Below are 10,663 nucleotides of genomic sequence, written 5' to 3'. Positions count from 1 at the left end.
TCTATCATCGTGCAGGAGCTTCGCTTTTGTTGCTTTGGGGGGAAGCTTTTGTCAATGTTAAGTGCGTAGCTTATAACATTCGGACTAATTCTCAACATGTCCGAGTATGACCATGTGAACACATCCTGGTTTTCTTTTAAGAAGTAGATTAATTATTATCTCGCTTCTTAAAAAATATTCTTACCCACTTTCACTACCTTTGTGGCATCTACTTCGTCGAGCCTGACCTCCTCGAGCTCTTCTAGAGGCTCAAGGTCAGCCCTTTCTTCTATTCTGTAGTCGATCTCTTCATCTATCTTGAAGACTGGCCCATCTTTTTCCTGAATAACTACAAGTGCTTGTGCACTTGTTTGATTTTTTTCCCTTTATGGAGATGTTGTAGCACTCCTTTCCCGCAATCTGGTCCACTTTCAAAGTCCCGATGCCACTAGAAGTTGAGAACTTGATGGCCAAGTGCCTAACAGATGACACTTCCCCCAACCCAATCAGGGGGGGTCTCTCGAGCAGTACATTGTAGGCCGATGGGAGGTCCACCATGACAAACTCCATCATCTTGGTCACTGAGAGTGGATAGTCTCTCAAGGTCACGGGGAGTTCAATGGATCCCATACATGCAATCCATTCTCCTGAAATACTATACAATATTGTTGCACATGCTTTCAAATCGCGAAGCGCGAGCCCCATATTTTCTAGAGTAGCTTTATAAAGGATATTCACCGAGCTCTCGTAATCAATCAGGACTTAGGGTACCCTCTTGTTCGCGAGTTGGAGAGTTATGACCAAGGGGTCGTAATGGGGAAACTGGACGTGTGTTGCGTCCTCTTCAGTAAACGTTATGGGTTGAGACTCAACCCTCTTGTGTTTGGAGCTCGTGGTTTGGACTCGTAGGGAGAACCGTCTCCATTCTTGAGCTCATTCACGTATCTCTTTTGGGCGTTCCTGCCCAGACCTGCGATATGAGGTCCCTCTGAGATGGTTATTACATCCTCTCCATCAATCGGAGGGGGTCGCTCGTCCTCCCGAGCTCGAGAGTTATTGTTCTGGGCAGGTTGTACAGCTGCTGCCCTTTGGCTTGTCGAAGCTTGATTGGGATTTCGATTCTTGACATACTGTCTGAAATATCCCCTCGAGATCAAACCTCCGATCTCGTCTTTTAGTTGTCGACATTCATCGGTTGTGTGTCAAATATCTCTATGGAGTCTACAATATTTTTTTGTGTCCCTTTTTGCCTTCTGGTTCCTCATGGGGTCAGGTCGCCAGAACGGGACCTGGTTCTCATTGGCCAGGTAAATATTCTCCCTAGTCTCCTTGAGCTCGGTATACACTTTGTATACGGAGAAATATTTGTCCCCTTTCTTCTTCTTCCCCCCATCAGCCTTGGGGTTATTCCCTTCGTTTTTCTTTCGTTTAGAAGGGTTATCCCCGAGGGGTTTTGAAGTTGATGGGGCCGCCGAGGTCGAGGCAGAGTTTAGAGGTCATGTTCAGTGCTAACCTCGCCTCTTATACATTGACAAACCTCTGGGCCCTCCGACTGAACTCGCTTAGCGACCTGATAGGTTTCCTTTGTAAGTCTTCCCAAAGGGAACTTCCTAGCAGTATACCCACTCTAACAGCCATCAGGTGACCTCTATCATCGACATCTCGAGCTCGAGCCACTTCTAGGTTAAACCTCATGAGGTAACTCTTTAATGACTCATTTTGTTGTTGTCGGACATTTGTTAAGGCTGAAGCTTCGGGCCTAATGCCAATCATAGCCTTAAATTACTTCTTAAAGTTTCTAGATAATTGATCCCAGGATGAGATCGAATGCCTTTTAAACTTCTCAAACCAGTTTTTTGTTGGTCCTATAAGTGTGGCTGGGAACAGCATACATCTGAGCTTGTAGCCAACATTGCTGGCTCTCATGATGGTGTTGAAGGTACTCAGATGACTATACAGGTCTGAGTTTCCGTCAAATGGTGGGACATGAGGTATCCTGAATCCCTGACGGAACGGAGTGCTAAAGATATGCAGGGCAAAAGGCTCAAGCTCTTCATCGGACTCTTCAGCCTTGTCCCTGTTATGCTCGTTTTGCAGGAGCCTAAATGCTCTTTCTAATTGGTCAATCCTTTCCTGGACTAAATCTACTGGGGGTCGAGCCTGGAGCTGAGGGGGCTGGTTATCGTTAATAAAAACTCCAGCTCCCTGTCTCGGTATAGGGTTATACGCTAGCTGTTTGCAGCCATTCAGATGGTCGCGCATATCAGGGTTCAGGGTATTGTCTCGCCCACGATTATGATTTAGATGATCCCGCAGATCAGAGTGATTCCATGTCTGCCTTGGCTCGGTGTTATAAATGCTCACGGATCGAGTGTAGTCCAAGCTTTTGCTTACGTAACTAGTAGCCCTCTTTGGATGTGTGGCTCGATGATTGTGAGGTGGGTCCCCTGGTGGCCTCTTTGTTCCAGCAGTTTGTGATCTTGACATTTGGCTTCTCGAGGTCTGAGGAGCCCTGCGATCTCGAGTAGCCTCCCTTTCGTTCCTCTGTCCAGGCCTTCCTGTCGGTTTCCATCTCGACTGCCACTGCGAGATGGCCTCCGAGGTGCAGTTCGCGGGACCTCTCGAACTGGTGAGGGGCGCCATATTGGTGATGGAGGGTGCCTTATAGATGACGGTGGCTGTCTCCCATTGTCGAGCCTGGATGGTCCAGAGTTTTCCCGGTCAGGCTCAGGGTTAATTCGTACAGTATCAGGATTCGGGTTCTTAGCCACTAGGGGGCTCAGTTATTACCCGTTCCTGTTGGTACTTCTGCAATCGAGTTGGCAGTAGCCTTAGCCCGGTTACTCCTTCGGGGCCTTGGCTGATTTGGCTACGACGCTTGCTCCGTCCTCATGGCGGTCGTGTTCCCACGGGGACGTCCCCTAGGCCTCCGAGAAGGTGCCTGGGCATCAGCAGCCTGTCTGGCTAATTCTTCGTTGCGTTTTGTTGCCTCTGCCAACTTTTTGCGCAATTGGCGATTTTCAAGTTCCACGATAAGAACATATCGTTCAGGATTGTAATACAAATCCTCGTCAGGCCAGGGGGTAGGCGGTCCCCGAGAGTTCGATGAATCACTCCACTCTTCAGGGTTCGGATCCACCATAGGCTGTTTTCCAGGTCGTTGGGGATATTCATCGGTACGAGCGGTCTGCTCCTCAGATATCTTGGACAATGGTCGCCCACCAGTGTTGGGGTTGTTTCCAACGGCCATTGATGATTCAGGAGGTTTTCTGGTGGAACAGGTTCACGCATTGTTTAACAGCACTCAATGAAAGCACCAAACTGTTGACGCCGTTTCTCGTCAACTTAGAAATGAAGAGCAATTAAATAAAATACTAGAAGAAACAAACGATGAAAGACACGATTTTTACGTGGTTCAGCAGTTAAAATCTGTCTAGTTCATGAGTCTGTGTTATTCACTTTATGGAATTCTCTCAAAGCTTTCTGGAAGCAATTTTACAGAGTCTTCCCACAAATGAATTGTTCCACACTATTTATAGAGTGGTTTACCGAATATCTCCCCTCAGATTTCGGGGAGTTATGATACAAATCAATTAAATAAACGCGTATGGTTATTATGTATGCGTATAAATCCCATGATATTTGTGATTTAATAACAAATTACATATGATCCCTTAAACATAAGGATTTTATAACAATAAACATGTTCACACACAACTTACGAGCTTGGACACTAGACTCACCTGCCTTCAAGACTGTTCACCCATCACGAGCTCGATACCTCGGTTCGCCTATGTTCTTAACAAGTAACGTTGTCGAGATCATCATCTTCGAGCTCACAATCCTCGAGCTCAAACCGTCTGGTTTGATGGTAGAAAACGAATCAGTAGATTTATTCAAGTGTTGAACTATTGCCATTGTGGCTTCGAGCCTAGCTTATAACCTCGGAACTCTTCCGAGACCACGTAGTTTATGAGCTCACCAATTCCGATGTTGTCGCATTTACTGCTTAGCGAGACTGTCTTTGATATTTTTATTAAAGTCGATTATGACGAACCTGCTTATTCGAAGGTTACACTTTACAAGCCTAACTTTAGAGATCAAAATTTCTATTCTCGAAATTTGGGTGTAACATATATAATAATTATATTAATAAAAAATATTCAAATGTTGTAAAATATCATTATTATAGCAATATATAATACAAGACTAAATATTCCATAATTATATTAATATAAATTTAAATGTTATGAAGTATTATTATGATAATAATATATAATCCTAATTTTTTACTAACTATATTAATATGAATTCAAATATTATAAATTTTTGTAATAATAATATTTGATACAAGACTAGATATTTAATACTTATATTAATATAAATTTAAATATTATAAAATATCATTATAATAATAATATATAATACACATTCTTCATTTTTATTAAAAAAATTATTATGTATGTATAAAAAGATTATCATATTATATATATATATTTAAATCGTAAACAATGTTTTGGTTTAATTTTTCCTTTAATATGTTTATGTCATTTTTTATATATAATATTATTTATTTATTTGAGATTTATATGACAATAATACAAATTTAATAAATATAATTAAAAATTTCTATAAATAAAACTAAGCAAACATCGTACAATGCTTGTCTCTAGTATGTATATATATATATATATATTTATGGGTCAACTTCATCTCATCTAGTTGGTGAGTCGGATTAGGTTAACGCTTTATAACACGACAGATCATAAGTTAGATTCACATAAATATGTAAATATTAATTGGAAATTTTTAGGGTATATGTTTAATAGTACCCTATTTCATCCCTATGACAAATTTAATTAACATTCCAAATATATGTCATTTTTTATAATTTTGACAGTAATGCTCCTTTCATTAAACTTCCCTCTCTCTTTCTCTCTCAAACTATTTCTCTCTCTACCATGGTATCCCATCCCTACGGCCACCACCTTTCCATGGCTAGAAATCGTCTCTATTTCTCTCATTTCTCCTTCTATCTACTCATGGCCATCCGAAAACAAAGAAAAAAAAGAAACCTAAAACCATTGAAGCATTCATTAAAGCACCCATGATTAATTTTTGTGTTCTAAATAAAAAATTTAAGACTTTAAATCTTCTAAACATGTAGATCTTGAAAAAAAAAACAGTAAGATTTAAAAAAATAAACTAAAACGGACATCTAATAAAAAAGTTATGCCTTACCAAAATTTTTGTCATATTTTAGCGCAGAGCATCGATATTGCATCGAAAAAAATATCGTTTTGGCCAAAAATCAAGTATTCATGATTGCATCACAAGAACATTTTTTTGGCAAAAAAAAATTAAGTTTTCATAATTGCATCGAATTTGCATAGTTTTGGGCAAAAACTTGATGCATCCATAAAAACTTGATTTTTTGGCCAAAACTATGCAAATTCGATGTTTTTTCGATGCAATCATGAGAACTTGATTTTCTTTTTGCCAAAACGATTCTTTTTCGATGCTCTTACGATGCAATCATGAGAACTTAATTTTTGGCCAAAACGATGCTCTTTCGGTGAAAAATCGATGCATTGCGTTGAAATTTGACGAAAATTTTGGTGAGGCATAACTTTTTGTTTAGATGTCCGTTTTAGTTTTTTTTTTATTTTAATCTTAGTATTTTTTTCGAGATCCATAAGCATTGAAGATTTAAATCCTTATTTTTTTTTTATATAGAATACAAAAATTAATCATGGTTGCTTCAATGGTTGTTGGTTTCTTTTTTCTCTTTGTTTTCGGATGACCATGAGTAGAGAAAAGGAGAAAGGAGAGAAACAGAGATGATATATGGTCGTGGGAAAGTGGGGGTGGTGGTCGTGGGGAGGGGCTGCCAAGGTTGAGAGAGAGAGATGTTTAATGAAAGATGCATTATTGTCAAAAGAGATATTTGCAGCAAAACCCTCTAATCTTTTCAAGTTCACGCACCATTAACCCCAATAAAATTTTTTGACGGCAATATCCCTGACGGTTACATTTTTGTTGCAGATGAGTCCTTTTGGCTGTTAAGTGCCAGTTAGATTCATTAAATGCCCGAGAAGATACATGTGTACACATTCTATTAGGCTGCGTATTAAACAGTTAATTAATTATTTAAAATTTAGTTTTGAAATAAATTTAATTAACTAAAAATTATAAAAATAAGATTAAAATTTAAAATCTAATTTTACATAAAAAAATCTAAGAATAAAAACCAAATTCCAATGCATTAAAATTAAAATAAAAAAAAACACAAACCATTCTATAACGGTTACTTTAAAATTATTAATTTTTTTTATAGAGCATTATCTATCCAGCCACGTGTTTGTTGATAAGCTAGCAAAAAGTAAAAAGAAAACATTATTATATATGTATAAAGAAGAGGAAGTAGGAATATTCACATTGACATATATTACTATTAAGTCTACAGTAAAGTGTCCTTTTTACCCTTCAAAAGTGATGCTAATTGCAGGAAATTCTATGGCCAGCCTTCCACTTATAATCATAACAAAAACTTTTACTATATTCATAACAAAAATTCTATGGCCAGCCTTCTTTATACATGAGTCTTCTATTTGTAATCATAACAAAAGCTTCCATTTATAATCACAACAAAAGCTTCAACTATGTTGAATGTATACATCTTCTTTATACATATATAATAATTTTCAGTTTATTGTACTTACCGAAAAAAAAAGTAATAAGAAAAATAGACAAACCAAAAAATAAGCCATCAATTCTTTTAAAGAGTGCTCTAGAGATTTTATTTAAAGATTTTTTTTCCTCTTCCTATCACCAACCCATTTCATTACATCTGTCTTCTCTATACATGTTTATTTTTTTTGGATTTTTTATCTTTCTTACTCAACTTATGAGAAAAAAAACAGAATCCCAAAAAAGCCATCTATTCTTTTAAAGAATGTTCTAGAGATTTTATTTAAAGATTTTTTTTCCTCTTTCTTATCGCCGACCCTTTTCTCTATACTAGATACCATGCTTAGTTTTTATTTTTAGAATTTATTAATTATTTTTATAAAATTTATATTAATTTCATATAAATTTTGAAATAAATATCATATTTTAATTAATGTAATATTAATTTATTTTAAAATATTTTTATTTATTTATTTTTGTTTAAATTTATGTTTGTTCTAATTTTTGAATTTGAGAGTGACAACAAAAGATTATATATTATATGTTTAATGTAATATTAAATATTATACGTGAATTTTAAATTTAAGTTTCTTGCTAACTTTTTTTTAAAACAATTTGTTACTAATTCACAACAGATTATATTATATGTTTATTATGATTTTATTTTAATAAATGAGTTTAAGTTTAATTAAATTTTATTTAAGTTATAAAACATATGATTTTATTATTTTTAAATAATTATCCTTGTAAAATATCTCAAAAATATTATTTTTTAATTTTAATTTAATTTTGTTTAAATTGAAGGGTTTACAAATATAAGAATATTTCGTTAAAGTTAACATCAAAAAATAAAAAACCGTTAAAACTAAAATTTTTCGTTATCTACACATTTATTATATAGAAGAGATATATTTAGTTTCCATTATATTTTACACATTTCTCCTTCCTTCTTTATCATTTTCTCCCCAAAAATTCCATAAAGCTTGCCTTCTCCATGCATCATTTTCTGCCTACCATTTTTCACTTTCACTCCAAACTTATCAGTTTTGTCTCTGTGTGATCATCTCTAATTCTTTTTCCTTTTTCTCCATTACAGTTTGCCTCATGTAGTACAGGTTCTCTTTCTATCATTTTTGTTGTCTGTATATTACATAGCATTCTTCTAGATATGTACTTTTTTAAAATCTTTTTTTAAACTCACACGAGTAAGTGAGTTTAACTTGATTATAGCTATTAAGATAGTTAAGTTAGTTCTTTTAAAATAATCAAGTTAAAAGAAATATATAATTTGCAATATGTTGAAGGGAGTAAAAAATAAAACTGTTTACTCTCTTTTCATTTTCTCAAATGCATAACTGTTAGATATGAGTAATTTATTTCCTTACATGTTATTTAAAGTTTAACAAATTCTTTAACCCGTTTTATAAACAAGTAATTTTTGTTATTAGTTTTTGGAGAGTGAAAAAATTAAAACATTTGTTGTTTTTTCATTTTCTTAAGTGCATTAGTGTTAATTATGAGTAATTTTATTTTCTTATATGTTAGTTAAAATTGTAACAAAGTGTTTGATCCTTTTTATAGTCAAGTAATTAATTTGTTCTTAGTTTTTATGAAGGGTATAGGAATATCGTTGTCACTCACACTATCTCTGTTTTATAAGAGGTTACAATCAACATCTGATAAATCCAGTAAGTCAAATGCAATGTTATTTTTACTTAATATAAAATATAATTGAATTGTTATATATTTATTAAAGTTAATGATTTAAATTGTATTTTTTTATCTATAATTTTTTTATACAAGATTTTTAAATAGGTTTATAGGTTACATAAAAATATGTTAATTATTATTTGAATAGTGGAAAATCATTATCTTACGCATTGATTAAAAATAAAATTAGATTAATTATATCTAAATTAATTTAAATAAAAATTACAAACTATATTAATAGGCTATTTTAGTTTTAAACCCAAGTAAAGAAATTCTTTCATGAAGAATAAATTAAAGTACAAAAAATACTTGCAATTTCAGCAAAATGCCCAAACAAAAAAGGCAATCATTAATTACTCATCTGCATAGTTCAAATGAAGACGATGCGTCATTTTCATTTCAGCCATTTTTCTCTGAACTGCCTACTAGAAATGTTTGTATCAAACCACAAGGATTGCAAAGACTGTTTGATAATGTGGTGCCGACCTCTTATCTAAACATTCAATTGTCATTACATAATGACGAAACAGTTGGTAACAATTCTAAATTCTTCATCTTTCCTAAACTTAAAATATCTTTCGCTTGATTGTAATATTTTTTTTACTCAGCAATTTTTTTGTATAAATAGAGTCTGAAATTCCTACGCATCAATGATATCTAGATATTGGTGATTGCTTGCATTCGTGCGAATATTGTGGTGCAGAATTTTTGAAGCTAGAATCAATAAAAAAAAATCCTCCAAAATACACTTTATGTTGTCGAATTGGTAAGATCAAAATTCCACTATTAAAAAGTCCTCCCATGTTACTAGATAGTTTATTACAATATATGGGGGACCGATCACTAAATTTTTTTGTAAGAACATAAGAATGTTTAATTCTATGTTTGCCTTTGCATCTTTTGGAGCAAACATAGATAACAATACCATAAACTCTGATGGTCCTTATGTTTACGAAATAAGCGGTCAAGTTCATCATCTTATTGGATCACTTTTGCCAATGGATGACAAGCCACCTAGATTTGCTCAATATATATGACGCTGACAATGAGTTGCAAAATCGAACATTGATGTTTCAGAACAACACTACTACAAAAAAGGCTTTTTAGGACTTGTAGGGCGCGAGTCCTCTATTTGAGAACCTTAAAACTAAGATTTTTTAGGACAACACCGTTGAGTGCCTTTAAGTAAGTTTTTAGTACTCGCAAGAATGTTTTGCGAGTCCTAAAAGAATGTTTTTGCGAGTCCTAAAAAGTCTTATTTTTAATTTATAAAAATTTAATTGATAGCCAAAGCTCCTGCCGGAGCTCCGACATTAACGGCGGCGCCACCACCCCATGGTGGTGGTTCGGGAAAATGATCAATCCTTTAGTGGGTTTTGATGCCCAAAGCACAAGGAATGCATTGGTGGTGTTCGTTTTGGTCGGGCTGGCTCGAGGTGGTCGGAAAACACTCAGAAGATTTTGGGAAAAATAGTACCACCGCAACTTCGAACGACTTTAGGCAGCGGAGGGCGGTGCATGAAGGGTTGGGCTCGCGGGGGTCGAAGGTCGCTGACCTTCTGCGTCCATTGCGCCAGCGCATGTAGGAGGGGGGTGGCCGGAGAGCCGCCGTCCGTGGCTTGTTTGTGGAGTTCGTGAGAGAGAGAGATAGAGAGAGAAATGGGGGAAGAGAGCAAGGAGAGAAAGAGACAGAATGTGTTGTTGTGTTATATTTTTCTTTGTGAAGTAATAAATAGTAAAATTTTAGTTAAAAAAAATAGGACGGAATTTGAAATTTTTTAAAATTCAAAATTTTAGGACACACATAAGTTTTTAGGACTCGCAATGCAAGTCCTAAAAACATTATCGTAATTTTAGTTAAAAAAGTTGAAGGGAATTTGAAATTTTTTAAAATTCAAATTTTTAGAACACACATAAGTTTTTAGGACTCGATTCATTCTCGTAATTTTAGTTAAAAAAATTAGAGGGAATTTGAAATTTTTTAAAATTCAAATTTTTAGAACACACATAAGTTTTTAGGACTCGCAATGCGAGTCCTAAAAATATTCTCGTAATTTTAGTTAATTGTAATTTTAGTTAAAAAATTGGAGGGAATTTGAAATTTTTTAAAATTCAAAATTTTAGGACATACATAAGTTTTTAGGACTCGCAATTTTAGTTAAAAAAAATTGGAGGGAATTTGAAATTTTTTAAAATTCAAACTTTTAGGGCACGCATAAGTTTTTAGGACTCGCAACACGTCCAGGAGGTGTTTGTTTAAAAAAACTCAATTTTTTAGGACACA

Source organism: Humulus lupulus, chromosome 8, assembly GCF_963169125.1.
Source record: "Humulus lupulus chromosome 8, drHumLupu1.1, whole genome shotgun sequence".
Lineage (NCBI taxonomy): Eukaryota > Viridiplantae > Streptophyta > Magnoliopsida > Rosales > Cannabaceae > Humulus > Humulus lupulus.
This window is presented reverse-complemented; position numbering follows the sequence as displayed.